General features: G+C 37.5%; 1 protein-coding gene across 4 annotated transcripts in view; it reads left to right on the forward strand.

Moving 5' to 3' along the window:
- KCNIP4 (potassium voltage-gated channel interacting protein 4) overlaps positions 1–18,369 on the forward strand; it is a 954,817-nt gene that overhangs the window by 240,132 nt on the left and 696,316 nt on the right. The gene's annotated exons all lie outside the window — the stretch shown is intronic.

Genomic DNA, 18,369 nt, shown 5'->3' on the forward strand with positions numbered 1-18,369 from the left:
ACATCACTATAACAATGATAGTATGATAATAAAAAATAGCCCTATATACATGGCTTAGGTATGAATATTCTTTGTATGATCTTACTCTTCTGATTCTTTTCCTCCAGGCCACTTCAATATACATAGTTTGACAATTATTCCTCCGTTATACCTGATGGCCAATCAGAAATAAATGTGATTTAAGGCACCTAGAAGCAGTCATGCTTTAGCCTTAAATGTAAGCCGTAAAGCCAGGAGCGCCTTCAACCTCCTGCCCTTTATATTCCACTTAAATTGATTGAAAATGTTAAGTCATTATCAAATCAATAATGAACAAAAGCTTGAGTATATTAATTACAACTAAAGTAATGTTCTATAAAGTGTTTAATCAGAAGGGAGGAGGTATCTGTCATTGAGCAATCACAAGGGATTTTAAAATCACATCATAATAAACTAATAAATCTTTGCTATTCTATGATACTCAGGACCTGTCCTCGCTAATGTAGATGGGAAATAAATGTGATAAATATGACAGAGCTCCCCCATCTAGACGGCCTTACCTTGATACTGCAGAGTTAGGACAATGCATGACTACCATGATTTCCTTTAGAAATGAACTTTATATGTAAACCAATATGTTGACAGTTATTCAGCTGGTGTTTATTTTCAGTTAAATTGTCTCTCATTGCTGCCCTTCATGTTTGGGATCAATGTGAAATGCTGGCTGAACATATGTCTCAGAGTCTGGGATATGGAAGGTGTACCTGATAGTTTTTCCACTTCAGACAAGGAATAACCAGGTTATACAGCATATTTTACTATAATTTACAACAGTAGAGGAATTACTAGACAGTTTTTACAGAGCTCCACTTAGTCTCAGAAACTTGACTCTCTGAAAGGTAGCATATTCTTATAAGATCTTACCACTTTACATATTTAAATTATCTTTGTACATAACCAATGATGACACTTGATGCATTGGAGAAATGTGGCATTACAGCCTTAAAATGGGAATCACTTGAAGAATGAATCCTTTGGTGTGATTTTTATGTGTTTTATTTTATTTTATTTTGCAGGGATAGAGGGTAGAGGAGATTAATGTATCCATCTCTTTCTTGAAAGTATTTATTAGTAAGGTAGAATACCACCTAAAGGATGAGATTGAGGAACAATAGTGACTTTTTCTGTGAATATTGGTATGGCTGAGTAGGATACACAAATCCAGGGCCAGAGCTTAAATGTTGCAAACAACAGAGATATTTTTATTCTACACCCTGTGAAGGGGGAGGTGGAAGTGAGATGAAGAGTTAGAGGAAGAGGAGGGATACTGAGCACTAGAACTGAGATCTCAAAGAGAAATATAACTGTCCTTTGTTCTTTAATGTATAAAGTGGACTCAATGTTCCTCTCTTCATTAGTTTTTAGTCCACTGTACAATTCTTTAAGATTATATCTCTTTGGGGAAGTAGAATAAAATGAAGATTAGGGTCTAAGGTTGTCACAGAGTAAAAGTCCGTGGAAGGTGTCCACCCTCACCCCTCCAAATCAGGCTAATATATTGGTCTCGTACTGGGTTCAAGATAGGAGAAACTGACTAAATGTCTTTAAAGTTAAGATAATTTTATTCTCAAAATGATAAATTATGGGAACGTTTCCTTGGAGAATTCTGGAAATGTTTGTATATTATTGTTCTTCAAAAACAATGTGTGTGTATATTATGCATTCTGCTAAGGCTAATAAATATGGTATAATGATTAAGATCTATAATTAAGATGTGAAATAAGTAAAGTTTAAAGAGATTAAATATAGATTTACTATTAAATGTATATTTAAAAAAATAAAAATTTATTTTTGGTGTGAGCCTATACTTTACAATTCTAAAGCATCTTTAAAATCACCCTCCTTTTTTGTTTTGTTCTATTTTTCCTCCAAACTTCCTAGCTCTTTTGATTCTCAACAAATAGGAATGGGAAGATGTTGGCAGAAGTAAAATTGCAGATCTAACCTTTTCCTTTTTATGTGAGACTGTGCCTTTTAAAGAATGATTCCCCAATTTGCTATTTGATGAGAGAATACAGTTGTTCATGTTTTATGCAGTGGGTAATAGAATGATCATTTATTTATGATAGTTATGATCAGTGACTTGTGAAAGTAACTTCCTGTAGAGTGCCGCAGGGAACACAGAGAGTGAAGTGGATGGATAATATGATACATATCATATTGCCTTGTGTTATATCTACTGTGTTGCTGGGCACAGGGTTGCATATCTGTGCTAGGCAGAGACTCTAGATTTAATGTTTCAGCTCAAGGGATTTAGAAAGGGCTCTAACAGTTTGGTTGGTTGGTTGACTGAAACATGGAGGAAAAGACGGCCCACAGTAAATTAACTTAAAATGCTAGACCTTCTCTGGTGTTCTATAGGGGAAGGGATTCAAAGGTTTAGGAATTTTGAAATGCTAGAGTGGATTTGTCACTTAACATCTGCTCACTCACCCTAAGAAGGTCAGAGGACCGAGAACAAAATAAATTTATGAGGGGAGCACCACTAATCTTGGCGGTCTCTGATCACTTTTCCCTGCAGGCTGAAAAATACAATGGTAACGGCTGTCTTTGAATTGGGAAAGCAGATGCAATGGTGGTGATTAGATCCCTGAGTGACAGAAGCCAGGCCAGTGATAGCATTGCCCAAGCAAGGCGGGTGTGGTTACCATAATGGAACTCAGTCAAAGCAGAAATCAGAATAGTCTAGCTCACAGAAACCTATGGATGGTTGATCATAGTGCTGTTTCTAGGAGTTAAAAAAAAAAAAAGGGAAGCCTACTAAGTTCTTATTTTACCTGTGTAAGTGGAAGAGTTCTCAGTCAAGTGAGCAAAAGTCTAACTTGAACCATAAAAAGAGAGAGTCAAGGCCCTTCACTCACTTTTCAGAATTGAACCAGTTTCCGGACCCAGGTCCCCTTGAATGAAGGGAGGCTGGATCCTCTTGAGACAGGACCTTGCTATACTACCACGGTGTTTCTTTCTCCTATCCTTTCCCAAAGTGACCTCTGGCCTTTACCATGATGCCTGTGAACTAGGGAAAATAAATGATTATATCTTATTGAGATTGCTGGACACTGTCTCTGAAATGACCTGGCACTAACCCAGGAAAATGTCACTGTGGCCCATGTGTCAGCATAGGGACCTATGGAGGTCAGATGCTGCATGGAGTTTTTGCTCAGGTATATCTCACAGTGGGTCCCCTGGGTCCCAGAAACAGCCTGTGGTTATTTCCCCAGGCCTGGAATTCATAATTGGGATAGACACGCTTAACAATTGGCAGAATTTTCAAATTTGAATAAGATACTCTGTTTAACTCTCAAAGAACCAAAAAACTAAAGAATGAGAGTCATGTTACCATCTGTGTACAAAGGGGTATACAATATTTAAAGTATTTTTAATTTTCAAATTTGTTATAAAATGTCCTAAATTTTTCATATGTTACCGTTGAACCAAGAAGAAATTTTATTTTCAATTTGTTAATATTCTTGTCAGATTGATATGTCATCGTTGAAAGTTCTATCAATTTAATGAAGGAGAAATCTAGGGTTTTGAGATACAATATAAAAACATTTGATAGAAAGGTAATTAGTACTTCTCAAAATGATTTAATGACACAGATTGTCTGTTTTCACTGACAATTATATATATTTTTGATTCTTACTTTCTTAGGAGTTTTATGTCCCATTGTGCTTCAATTTTACCATTGCTATTTTGCAACTCTAATTTGTTTTGCTGGTATTTTTCTTCAATTGCATAGATAAATGTAATTTGAATCTAATGTGATTAAGTCTAATGGATTGCATTTCCTGCAGCCTTCTTATGATTGCCAATGGAAGGAAATGCAGTTGATGAAAGAATTCAAACAATCATTTCATGTTCTGGAAAATCTTGAGCATCTTAGTCTTTTTACTTTCTCTTTTCCTGGCAGTAGTTCTGGTCAAGGACTTTAATTTCATATCCAGATTTATATCACATTCTTTTTAAACCCAACTAATCAGCACTATATTTGTGTCCTAACAAATCCCATATAATTATTTTTATTTTTTTAAAGATAATTCTTCACTCACAATTAACCAGCACATCATTGACCTTAGGTTATTTTAAAAATGTTATCAGAATACACTTGGCATTCCTTATAAACTCTAGTGTTTCACATTACCAGGTGACTTATTTTCTTTGTGCCCAAAAGACCATCACTCGAGGATTATTCTTTGAAGACTTATACAATTCTCTGTTTGTCTCACATGTTCACACAATCAGACATCCCGGGCTATCACAGGGGAATGTGTGTGTTTAGATGGAGCATTTTTTATGAAATGTGCAGCATTCCTCGTAGCAGATTTGCTTGGCTGTCAAAGCCTCAATTACAACAAGCTAGAAAGAGTTTCCAAAAACCAGAGTGCGGAAATGAAAATCTCTGGTGCGCAGGGAATGTCATTTTTTGGGGACTGTGCTTGTTTTGCAGATGTTGCCCAGATCATGCTACCGTTTTCCTTGTAAAGGTTGAGCTTTCACTATTGTAATACAAATATGGGAACATTAGAAATGGCAGGATGTTGCTGCACTCTTTCTCATGGTTACACAATTGTAGGTCATGTTTCGAAAGGATGCCTAAAAAAAAAAAATAGACGGAACAGCCTGCACCAAGTACAGCCAGAAGAAGAAGAAAAAATCTTTGAACCCTGGCTGTGCATTGAATGCCATCTGAAACAGATCCAAACCCACAAGACACGTGGAGTCACTTTTAAATTGCCTTTGACTCCATGCTAACTATCTTTTGGGTCATTGATGAATTATCACTGGTCTTGATTTGATCCTGATTGGGGAATTTATTACAAGAGTATCCATCAAGATGGATGCGGTTCCACTCTCAATAAGCTCTTTTATTCTCCTAGGAAACATCTCCTTCAGCAATTGAAATGGACCTTTTAGTTCTTCTAAATTATCATTAGCATCTCTTGAAACTCCAAAGGCATTGGTGTGTTATATTGTCTCACTGTTTGGGGAATTAGATGAGAGGAAGAGAAGAAAATCAAAAGTGTGAACTTTACTGTTGTTTTGTTTCCCTGATTTTTGTAGAGGAAAGAGGATGGACATTAAAATTAGAGTCTATGGAATGTAGTTACAAGCCTGGGTCTCTGACATCAGTCTGGGTTTGAATCATCATTCTGCCACTTACTGTGTGATGAGGCAAGTTCCTAAACTACTTCACATTTTTGTTTTCTTGTGTTTTAAATGACTAAAATATCAAGACCAATTATGTAGTTATGGGGCAAATTTAATGAGACCATCCATGTAAGTTGCTCAATACAGTGCTTGTCATGTGAGCAATTATTTGTGCTGTTAGAATCCCAGTTCTAGCAATATCTACTCTCTCACACCTGTTTGCTCATCTTTGCAATGAAGATAATGATTCCCAACCTGGAGAACTATTGAGAATTAAAATTCCCATAAAGTACCCAGTTTCTGACATTTAGTACAGCGGGGCCTTGACTTACGAGTTTAATTCATTCCGAGACCGAGCTCCTTAAGGAGCTCATTAAGGAGCTCATTAACTCAAATTACTCTATCAACTCAATGCAAAAAATCGGCGAGTGACAGCTGGTATCTCAAAAATCTCGTTAGTTGGGACACTCATAAGTCAAGGCCCCACTGTATTTGACCATTCTGATCATTATACAATATCGGTTTGTTCTCTTGAGAGCTTGTTTGGAGGTTCTAGCAGGGGAGCGCAGCTACTCGTATACCCTTGACCTTGACCGAAGACCGGTCCTCTCCTGGGGGGTCGGGGGTGGGGAGGTCGTTCGCTTCAACCTTGCGCGCAGCTTCGGGAGGGACGCACATGGATCGGTGAGGGAGGAGGGGGACACCCGCCTAGCCAGCCAGATCAGCCGAATCAACCCTGGCGATCAATGGGGTGACAGATGTCGCAGCCAGATCGCCCTCACATCCGGTTTGTTCTCTTTATACTGCCACTTCCAGTAACAACAAAATAACAATGGCAGGAACTATTATTCAATGCTTTGCAAGGGACAGACACCATATATCAGGCAAAAGGCAGTCACCCACCGTAGTGTGTGAAGAAAATGACGCCATGCATCAGTGGCATGAATTCATGATTGTGTCAGATTTCTGGGTTGCTATTGCTTTGTGTCCAGTAATTTGTAGCTTTTGCTTTGGACCCATGTGGTCATGTGTTTTCCATTATATCCTTCTCATTGGCCCATCATGATGACATCCATTATTTTCTCTTTGCTGGGTGGCAAAGAAAAAAAGTGAGACCTAATCCAAAGGCTTGACTGAAGTTAGATGTCTTTGGGGAGTTCTTAGGTGAACCTTCTACCTCTACAGACGGAGTTCTTTCATAGACCCTGGAGGGTATCAAAGAGAATGTTAATATGACATCCCATTGTCTGCAGCTCAGCAGGGAAAAAAGGTGGATCTCACACTAGGTATCTAAGTACAACATACAATATAAAGGATTCATTTTTCTAGTGCTGCCTCAGTCCTTGCTGCTTTTCAAATAGGAAAAGCATTAAATCCTATGGATAAGTTATTTCTTTCAAGATTTTTAAGTAATAATTTTCAGAAAATATGACTTTCTCATTGCTTGGCAATATTTCTGTCAAAGACTTTGAATTCAAGTTTAAATTTATATCAGATTATTTTAAAACCCAATTAGCCAACAGCATGATGTGTTAGAAGAAGCACATTCTGATGATTGATTTCCTTAAAGATCCATTCTTCTGCAGACTCTGGGCTGCCAGTGCAGCTGGAAAACAATGGGTTGATTCAGTGTATCTGGGCACTTAACACAGAACTTTAATGAGGATGTCGAGAATTGCCATTAGAAAGGATGCTGCCATTTATTTGCTCATTTCCCAAGAGCAGAAAATCTATTACAGTGATTTGAATAAGTTTTTTGTGAAGTATGGAGAGGCACTGAATTTCCTGACCTCCTTCGTGGGTCAAGGTACCAATTTATCAGAACAATTTATTTTAAAATAACTTTTTATATTGTGTTATATTGTTTGGACAAAAGAAGATGGAATTTTAGATTACTAATTTTCCCAGCCTCAGCTCTCTTAGGTTTTAAGCTTGGAGAAGCTGAATAAAAGTGAGTAAAATTTGTAACCTGGATTAGTGTGGTATATTCTGCTTTTGCTTTTGTTTTTGGAGACAGCACACTAATTGCTACTCTTCCTAAACTGTTTTGAAATGAGAGTTATTCATCTACTACAAAAATGTGAGTTATTTCAAAGGCAAAATGGTATCTGGTGATAATCGTTGATTCAGTGTTGGTAAAACAGGAGTTTATCATTTTGTAACTTTAGAAAAATAACTTTATTCCCCTGAGACCCTGTACTTTTTCATACAAATGAGATAATTTAGCTGGGTGACCTCTATGACTCCTCCAGTTCTAAATTACACATATAGTTCTTTTTTGTGTCTCTTTGATGGTATAGCTTTATATTACTTAAAGTTGTAAATAACTACCACATGAATGAAGGATGTGTGAAAACCTTTCAGACTATCATTTTTATGTCTACATTGTTTATTTATCGTACTCATTGTGGCCTTAAGGGAGTCACCTACCTTCCTCAGGTTTGTTCAATTTAAACGTAAAAATGAGAAACTTGAATGCTATTGTACCTTAGGGTCCTTCTAGTTCTAAAGCTTTCTGTTACTGGTGCATATCTGTTAACATCATATAAGGTATAAGATGTGTAGTTTTCAGTGTGGTAGGAGATACAGGTGAAAAAGACATGACATCTTCCCTAAAGAGAGGTTTTAACTTTTATTGAGTGAGACTTGGGCATCTTAATTCATTCAGGTTACTATAACAAAATATCATAGACTGGGTGGCTTCGAAAGAACAGATATGTGTTTCTTATAAGTGCTGGAGGCTGTAAAGCTAAGACCAAGGTGCTGGGAGATTCTGGACCTGGTGAGCTTCACTTCCTGGTTCATGGACAGCTATCTTCTCCCTGTGTCCTCACTTGATGCAGGATTGAGGGACTTCTTTGAGGGTCTCTTTTTTTAAGGGCACTGATTCCACCCATGGCTCTACTTGCATGGCCTAATCATCTCCTAAAGACTCATCTCCCAGCACTTTCACATTGGGGAAATAGGTTTCAACATATTAATTTGGGTGGACACGAACATTCAGCCTATAGCACACGGGATTCATGAAACCACTGAAATTATGAGTAAAGTAGTTACACATTTTATGTTCATTTTTTGGAGGAAAATGCATAGCTTTCATCAAAATTTGAATACTACATAATGAATAAAATTGTAGACTTCTGTCAGGAATCTAGTACAGGGACTTAAGCTGTAATTAGTGAAGGGGAGGGGTCCCCTGAGATACTGGCAGGTGGTTCAAGAAGTGAAATCTATTTTCCTAGTAAAACTAAGATGACATATTTTCTTTTCATTTCCTCTCACTAATGAGTGCACAGTACATTTTTCCAAAAGCTCCATGCTGTGCAATATCATAACAGATCAAATGCATCATAAATATAAGAATCCAGTTATCTTCTATTAAGCTAGACATGAAAATACTTCCAAAAATACAAAAGAATATAACTCTTCTCATGGATTATCTTGTTTGTTTTGGAAGATATAATTATTTTCAAAAAATATATTTATTTGAACATGTAGCAAAATTTATTAATGTCATTTTACAACAAATAAATGTATATTTAAATCTTAGTTTAAATTCCAATGTGCTAAATATCAACAGAGAAAGCCCTTATAAATATACTAGAGGCCTTGTGCACAAAATTTGTACATGGGTAGGTTCCCTAGGCCTGGCTAGTGATCAGGGCCAATCAGGTTCTCCACCTCCCAGCCTTCCCTTCTCCTCCTTCCCTCGCTCCCTCAGCAGCAGCTGGTCGTCCACCATGTCCCAAGTCTCCCCCTGGTGGTCAGCACACGTCATAGCAAGCAATCAAACTCCCAGTCTGGTCTCCTGGTCGAATTCCCTAGGGGACACTTTGCATATTAGCCTTTTGTATATATTGGTCGTTTTTGAAGTCCTCAATAATTTTTGAGTGTCAAGGGCTTCTAAGACTAAAATTTTTAAGAAATGCTGACCTGCTTCATTAAATTAGGTTAATCTGTAGTGGCAAACAGAGTCTGACATCTTATTAACTTTGCACAAACAGATTGATATCTCTCTCATTTAATTGTCTAAGTAGTTCTTCAGGTTCATAGGGTAACTCACTAACACAGGAATTCAGGGACACAAGCTAATGGTGTGTATGGCTTTGCCATCTTCAACACTTGATTTTCAAATTTGTCCTAGAAAATAGTGACATCCCAGTCACCTGGAAAAGGGAAGGGTCTCAGAGGAGTAGAAATGGGAACGTGCTACCATAATAAACTTTGAACGTTAGGAGGATTTTATGAGGGTGCTTGTGCAAATGTGCTTAAAAATGAGTAAGTATAAAATCTGTAGGATTTTTTAAAGGTCTGTGACCCAAAGAATGTTAAATCAGTCTTCTAAAATAATTTAACATTAAAAAATAGATATAGTCCGACAGGTGTTGCTCAACGGTTGAGCATCAACCTAGGAACCAAGAAGTCACAGTTTGATTCCCTGTCAGAGCACATGCCTGAGTTGTGGTCTTGATCCCCAGTAGAGGGCATGCAGGAGGTGGCCAATCAATGATACTCTCTCATCATTGATCTTTCTATCTCTCTTTCCTCTCCCTTCTTCTCTGAAATCAATAAAAATGTATTGAAAAAAGAAATAAATAGATATGAAACTTGTAATAACAATAAGATTATGTGTGATATGGTTAATAAGAGTTATGTACATCTTTGGGGGCACCCTGAAGGATGGGTCAGTTTTTAGTTTGTGCTTTAATGAAATATCTTGAGTTGGAAGTCCTTGAAGGATGTTCCCAAAGTAGCTAATTTATATTTCTTTGTTTTGGAATGTCATCACTTCCTCTAGATACTCTACTGTGGCACTTATCTGACCTTCCTGTAATGCTAAATTTTCTCATCTGCTGCCCTCATTAGCTTTTAGCTCCTATTATTCTATGGGAACAGGATTCTTGTATATCTTGAAACTAGCATGATGCCTGGCCCATGGTAAGCCCTTGGATAGATATTTTTTTGAATGGATAACACTTATCTTCAATAAAAGAAATTGTTTGAAACAAGACAAAAATGTCTTTAAAATGGTTGGAAGTTAAGAGTTTGTGATAAAAGAGCATTGTGAAGTGTCAGTGTAGGTTAGTAGATAACTAAAGCATAGCAATCATACAAGCTAACAAAGACCATGGAATCCACATGTTAAAAGAGTCATCACTAACATTTCATATAACTAACCATGGATATAAGAAAGAATGGGAAAGATGGGGAAAATGATATGTGTACTAAAGTCATTAACTGTTGAGGGAGTTTCTAGTGACAAGACAGAAATGGAGAGAGGCTGATGTAAGATGGCATCAATCTTAAGAGATCCAAATTTATTGAGAAATTGTGATGGAATTATAGCTTGAAAGTGGCATTTCAAATATTTGTTGAATGAGCAGATGATGGGTAGATGTATAAATGACCGACTATTACCTTTCATCCTATTTTATTACTTGACCCTCAAGGCAAATGGTGTCGGAGCAAAATAATTTTCATTTAGGGTGAGCAAATTGAAGGAATGAGTGATCAAAAGTTAGAAACTTTACTTGTCTTTATTCTAAATAAAGCATGAAAGGCATGCAACTCAGTCCAGAAAATGGGTCCATAGAAATAGAATTGAATGGACTTGAGCTGACTTGGGTTGAGGTATTATGAGAAGAAATAGCTAGGGGTTTTGCATAGTAGTGCAATTGTGGATACTGTTTAAAAAGATATCAGATTTAAGGGTGTGGAAAAAGTCAGCTTATGAAGTACTTATAGAAGTAACTACATCCAGTTCCACCCGGAATATTGGTATGATGGTGTGGGCTTGTCCAAGTTTGCACTTCAGCGCTAACTTACTATTTTGATTTACCTTTTAAATCTAAGGAGAAAATAATTTCTTTGCAAAGTGCCTGTTCAATAGGTCATCTTAAGTTAATGTTTACATAACTACTCTACTATTTTTAGTAAAATTTTGCTATTCAAATAAACAGAGACTTAGGCTTATAATTCTCAGAAGCGCAATAAAAGTGAATTAGGGGGTTCTGCTATGTAAAATTGAAGTGTATTATAAAATCCTGTGAAGATGGGATGATCTAGCATGCCTGTGGTATTTTGTCATTCTTAACAACTACAGTAGTCTCCCCCTTATTTATGGGAATACGCTCTAAGATCCCCAGTGGATGCTTAAACTGCAGGTAATACCAAACACTGTATCTACCATGTTTTTTTCCCAAAACTTTTCACTTTAAGGAAACACTATCTTTGGCATATCCAAATCACAAGCAACATTATTTTTTGCTTTGGGGTCATTATTAAGTAAAATAAGGCTTACTTGAAAACAAGCTCTTTGATACCCTGGAAATCTGATCATTTAAAGAGCTACTAAGTAACTAAAGGGCAGTGAGTATGCACAGCATGGACACTGGACAAAAGGCTGATTCATGTCCTGAACAGATGGGGCAGGACAGCATGGGTTTTTGTCATGCTACTCAGAGCAGTTCACAATTTAAAACTTATGGATTGTTTATTTCTGGAATTTTCCATTTAATATTGTTAGACCATGGTTGACTGTTGGTAACTGAATCCTTAGAAAGCAAAATCTCATATAAGGGTCGGGGAGCAACTACATCAGTAATCCAATTAAAAACATGGCTTATAGTTGAATTGTTAAGCTTTTACTCGGGTACATTTATTCAATCTACAAATGCTTAAAGAGTGTTTATCATGAGGCTGTTCTGTACCAGATGTTTAAGATATGAAGAGAACTATGAGGGAGTTCATGCCTTAGAAAGTTCCATGTTTTGGTGGGGGAAATACATACGTGACAAATGAATACATAGCTTGGGATGTGAACACTAAGAGAAGAATTAATAAGATACAGAAGTAGTACATTTACCTGCTTGAAGGTAGCTAGGGAGGCCGCACAAGGTCGTATGAAAACTAAAGACTGAAGATGTTTCAGAATGGGTAGGTTTCCTGCGAAAGGACATGGGGTGTGCAGTAGCATGTTGTGTTCAGGGCATCATGGGATTTATTATTTCTGAAAGGTAGACGTGAGAAAAACAGCAGAAGATGATACTCAATCTGTCAGGTAAAACCCAGAAACGCCTTTCATGTCATGCCAAGAAGTCTGGGTTCTTTTCTGCAGGTACGTGGAGCCTAGTAAGTGTGAAATGTTTATTGGATGAATGGGGAGGGCATAATTAAAGAATGCTAAAAAGGAAAGTTTTACAGTTATGTTTATTTGTTTTTTAATCATTGTGTCTGCAATGAAGAGGGAGGTTTGTGGGAGCAATAAGGAAATGATTGCAATAAACCTACACTTGATTTGAAACTAACCCAACAGAGCTAGAAAATGAGTAGAAGTCCAATGCTGGGCTCAGAATAAGAAATTAGTGTAAGTTATGAAGATTCAGATGTTATGAGGATGGATTTGATGGTGATGGAGACGAGGAGGTGAGCTTGAATGATATTTAAAATATATATTTGCTGACATCAAATGTTTAGTAACTCTCATGTAGGAACTTCCCAGGAGTATAGTGTGTGCTGTGCCAGAAAGAACCAGGAACAGAAACAGCCCCTAAATATTGTCTAGGTATCCAGTTGTTTCCAAATTTAAAACAGGATTTATTTAAAAAGTTACTCATACCCGGCCGGTGTGACTCAGTTGTTGAATGTTGACCTATGAACCAGGAAGTCACAGTTTGATTCCCAGTCAGGGCACATGCCCAGGATGCAGGCTTGATCCCCAGTAGGGGATGTGCAGGAGGCAGCCAATAGGTGATTTTCTCTCTCTATCTCCCTGCCTCTCTGAAATCAATAAAAATATAATTTTTTAAAAAGTTGCTCATGATGTCGTCATTCACATTCAGTTTTAATGTCTCATAAGAGCACATCTTAGCATTCTCTGAGAACACTAGTGGCCAGTTGGACTCTAATAGGACATCAAATGAGGACATTTCACATCAGAGTGTCTTACAGATGACAGCCTTCTTGCTGCTTTGAGAGGAGTTAGTATTATTGCTTTTTTAAGGAGCCATGGAATTAGGCTAGTTAATTCCCCCAGATAATTTTCTTGTATATTATCATCAGTGATCCAATACAATCAGTTAACATCTTATGGAGCGAATCATTGATTTATTATTCTTTGGGGATGCCTAAACTCTCATGTCTCATTGTGACAACTATTGACAGACTATTTTTTCCTTCAAAATAAATTTTCTATTTCTAGCCCATGCTTCTCTTCCGCACCACTCTGAGGACCAACAACACTGATAAACCCCTGTAGCATCAGTGAGCTCTCTCTGCTTGCTTAGTTTCTCTGCTTGCTTAGTAACCCACATAACACCTTGGGGAGGCATTGAGAAAAATGAAATTTTATGACTTCATGTCAGTTGTGAGTTTAACTCCTTACTTATATAATTCTGTATTTCAGATATATATGTGTGTGTGTGTGTGTGTGTGTGTGTATTCATACAGCTAGTATAATTCAAACTATGTGACATTTTATGCAAGACAGTTTATATTAAAAAGACACTGTGAACTTGCAAGTGCTAATCTAATATAAGAGGGTAATTATTATAGTATCAAGTTCAATGGTGATTGGATAATAGAGGAGGATTTTCTATTTACGTGAAAGTGTTACTCTGTGTCACTCATTATATTGGTAGAGAGATATTTGTTTCTGTTGTCATAGAAATCACCTTAAACATCGGAGCGCAGTGACTCTTACTAAAAAGGATAAATATAACTATGGTTAGCCTAAGAGGATATCAAGATGCCAGAAGATATCAGAACTTTTCAAGATGATATTCATTTAGATGAAAGCAATGTTTTCTCTGGGAACTTAAACCCAAGAACCCTGTCTATAGAGATTGTATTGCTCTCAGCCACTTTGCTATACTGCCTCTAGCACTGGGAATGCCTGGGTCATCTGCTCATTGTGAAGCCTCTGTTTATTTGTTTGTTTGCATACGGGACATATAAAGGGTCCAGCCAAGTGCTAGGACTCTCACACATTGAGGAGTAACAACCAGACCTTGAAGGGTGATGATTTCAACTCGGAGGGAGAGAGATATGCACAGGGTATTGCGTAATCGCAGATGGGAACACACCTACTCTCAGCTCATTAAATCATGCTTGATAGGCAGAATTTAGAATTTTGGAGGAGGGGAAGAAGCAGGCTAAAAGCAAGTAAAATGCATCTATTGGGGAAATATCTCATTCTAAAAAAGTTCAAAGGAGCCATAAAGTCAATAATGAATTTAAAATGAAGTAAAGTAAGCAGCATTTACCAGAGGAAAGCAGGCTCCTGTAACTTATAATAAACCAATATATACCATTCTTATGTAAAATATATCTATTTTGGGTGGAAAAGTACAGCCCAAATCTGTTAAACAAGAATAACTGCATACATATTCTCTCCCATTGGATCCTTAAAAGTTGAGTAAATTTCAGTTCTTGCATAATCCTGAAAGCCTTTTCTCTCAAGAATCATTTCCTCTTAAGTTTCACTATATAAATGTACTTTTCCAAAGCCATTATCATGTTCAGAAAAGGTTTTGTTAACGACCAGCACTTATTAGACTCAACAGACGATCCAAGCAAGAAAATTATCCCGTGCTTACAAGCTGAGGGCTAAAACAAAATCAGCACTGGAGAGAAAAGATCAACAAATAGAAGGCCTAACGTAAACTTCATAAAACATACTGCTTTTTATATTATATTTTTGCAATTTTTAAATTTTTAAAAATTTTTTAAATAATTTCTGTTGACTTCAGAGAGGAAGGAAGAGGGAGAGATAGGAACATCAATGATGAGAGAGACTCATTGATTGGCTGCCTCCTGCATACACCCCACTGGGGATTGAGCCCACAACCAGGCATGTGCCCTTGACCGGAATTGAACCTGGGACCCTTCAGTCTGCAGGCCGACGCTCCATCCACTGAGCCAAACCGACTAGGGCTGTTTTTGCAATTTTTATAGGAAATTTCTAGAGAGTCATTTTATTTCTTCCAAGAAAACTCTTTCTCTTAGGTTAAAAAGAGGGTAAAACTCAATAGTAATTTCACAAATCAGAAATAATTGAGTATAATTCAGGTTCATGTTGTCAGAAAACAACCAATAGCTGATGTATTGTGCACTGTTCTAATTAAGCTTAATGAAGGAAAAATAAATGAGTTAACAGTAAGTGTGTGTGTGTGTGTGTGTGTGTGTGTGTGTGTGTGTGTGTGTTTGAGAAAGGAAATGGGGACAGGGAAGAAAGAGACAAAAAGAGTTTATGATTGGGGGAAAAACAGATCTGGAATGAAAAAAGAAAAAAAGAGACTTTAGTTCATAATCAAGAGCTAAAACGACTTGTGGCAATTGCAGTGTAGACATCCTAAAGAGGGCTAGATCAAAATGTGTGTGCTAAAGTGATTGGAAATGTTTATTTAACAAGGTAGATTTTGGAGACTGAACACAAAAGTTGTGGAAGAGTATGGAAGTCTAGGTGGAGTTTTTAACAGTTGTATAACAGACCTTTGAGGAAGAGGAAAGGAAAATTAGAATTCAGCATTAAATCACACGCCAAGGATAATTGCTTTCAGTCTTGCCCGAACCACTAAACCCCTGTCAGATAAAAACAGCACTCAAGGGGCAGCAGAGAAAGCCTGAAAGTAGATAAGCAAGGGCTCTATGTATCCCAATCCATTTTTGGTGGACTTATATTAGACATTTCAGTCCATTGAAAGTGAAGACGGTTGGTAAGTAAGACTCTGTTCAACGTGTCTAGGATCTGGGAGGATGCAATGTAGGGAAGAGTAAAATGCAACCCCATTTTGGAAATGCACAGCAAACGTGGGAGCTGAGGGCAACCCACTGTGGAGAAAGACTGTTTGATGTGAGACAGGAAAGGGGAATTCCTGTGACTTCCTTTGCACAGATACCCAGGAGTGGGCCATTCAGGGGACCCAAGAAATGTAGGCAGAGAAGGGCTATACTCACAGCTTGGTGCTACCATGGTTGAAAGCTTAAAATGAAATAAGGATTGATGCTGCCTCAAGTCAAAGTACTGGTACTTCTGTCTTCATCTGCTCAGGCTGTGTTAACAAGTTTCCATAGACTGAGTGGCTTAGAAAACAAACTCTTTCCTCACAGTTCTGGAAGCCTGGCAGTTCAAGATTCAGGCACCAACAAGGTGGGTTTCTTGTCTTGAATCCTCTTCTCTTGGCCTGTGGAATGATATACCATCTTGGAGGGTGGTTACAGGACCTCCTCTTTGTGCCTGCAGAAAGAGAGTGGATGCTTGGTGTCTCTCTTCTTAAGGGCACTAATCCCATGATGCATTGCTCACCCTCAAGACTTCACCTAATACAAATTATCTCCTGAAGGCTTCATCCTCAAATACCATCAAATTGGGGGACAGTAGAGTTTCCACATATGAATTTGGGGTGTGGGGGTCACAGTAACACCTCCTTCCTTAAGTATTCAATCCAATAAAGGAACTTTTTAAAGTGCACCCCTGGGAGGGTTGCCAGGTCAAACCCAGGTCACCTGGCTACATTTAAGTATCAGGTAAATAGCAAATAATGCTTTAGTATAAATATGCCCCATGCAACACTGGGAACATACTTACACTAAAAAGGTGTTTGCTATTTATCTAAAATTAAAATTTAACAGGGCAGTCTGTATATGTGTTTGCTAAATCTGGTGACTCCAATCCCTCATTTGTGAGTCAAAGGCTTTTGCTGGCCTTACCAACAAATGAACACATCACTTTGGCTTTATGAAATGGTTATTGCCATGATTTGCTATGTCACAGAGAGAGTCATTTTGCAGTTTCAGGTAGTGATTATTAATGATGGCCATTGTTTCCTCTCTTTTAGTCTTTGGGATGCATGAGGGCTTTTTTTTGAGTACAGTTAACAGAAAGGCATGTCAAAATTTATTCTCTCTTCTGCATTTAAGCCAGTGGTTCTCAACCTTCTGGCCCTTTAAATACAGTTCCTCATGTTGTGATCCAACCATAAAATTATTTCGTTGCTACTTCATATCTGTGATGTTGCTACTCTTATGAATTGTAATGTAAATATCTGATATGCAGGATGGTCTTAGGCGACCCCTGTGAAAGGGTCATTCGACTGCCAATGGGGTCGAGACCCACAGGTTGAGAACCGATGACTTAAGCGGACTTAAGGAGAGTGGCAGACGAAGCCATTGTTCAGGACCACTCTGTCAAGGTCACTGGTCATTCATGCTGCAGGTGGCTCAGCCCACTGCCTTCATTTTCCCCAGAGAAGGCTCTGAGTTAGGGCAAGAGCACATGAGGTTGGTGGACTGTGATTTACATTCAAGTTCCAGGATGTCTTTCTGCATTGACTTGGAAGAGTTATTCACCTTGCCATGCTTCAGCTTCCACAACCCCTCAGCTAGGATAGCAGCTCACCCACTACCTTAGATTTTATTAATGGGATGATAGTAATCGCAGACAGTCTGAGAGCACCTACTCTGTGCCATGCTACCTTACTTAACACCAACATACCTTGTGGAGATTGGTGCTCTTATTATCTGAATGGTACAGAAGTAGAATTAGAGGTATAAAGCAGTTAAGTAGTATTGCAGGTTCATAGAGATTGTTTAATTTTAATTATTTTATATCATCATCATTATATCCTTATTTTAGTGCGTAGCAAAAGAGAATCAACAAAGCCATAATCATTATTTTAAAAATCAGTTTGTCCCAGAAAACTGTTGATTTGCTGCTTAATAATTTAGGACCTCAAGTCATTTTGGTTAAGAAAGTTATAATGAGCCCATTCTAATGTGAGCATGGCTTAATTGCCATATTCTGTCAGTCACTTGGTTACAAAGTTAGGCAACTTGAGGGCAAGCACAAGGAAACACTATCTTAGTGAATCTCAATATATTCATTTTTTATGAAATCATTGGCATGTTAGAGTCACTCAAAACCTAAAGCAGAGTATATTGAGTGGGAAGGTGGGAAGAATATAAGTTGAATAATTTAATTTACAATGTCAAAGATTTTTCTACTTTAGTTTTTCTCTTCAACTATTGAAACATAATGCTTGTTTTTGGATTCTATGCTTCTCTTTTATGTTTAAAAAGGGAAAAAAAACTGTTCATTATTTTCTAAGATTTTAATAAAAAATGAAAGGCATTTTGAAAGATTTTGGTATTGACATTTTCAGAGTCAAATTTTAAATCTATTAA

This window comes from Myotis nattereri (genome assembly GCF_964212035.1).
Source record: "Myotis nattereri genome assembly, chromosome: 1".
NCBI lineage: Eukaryota > Metazoa > Chordata > Mammalia > Chiroptera > Vespertilionidae > Myotis > Myotis nattereri.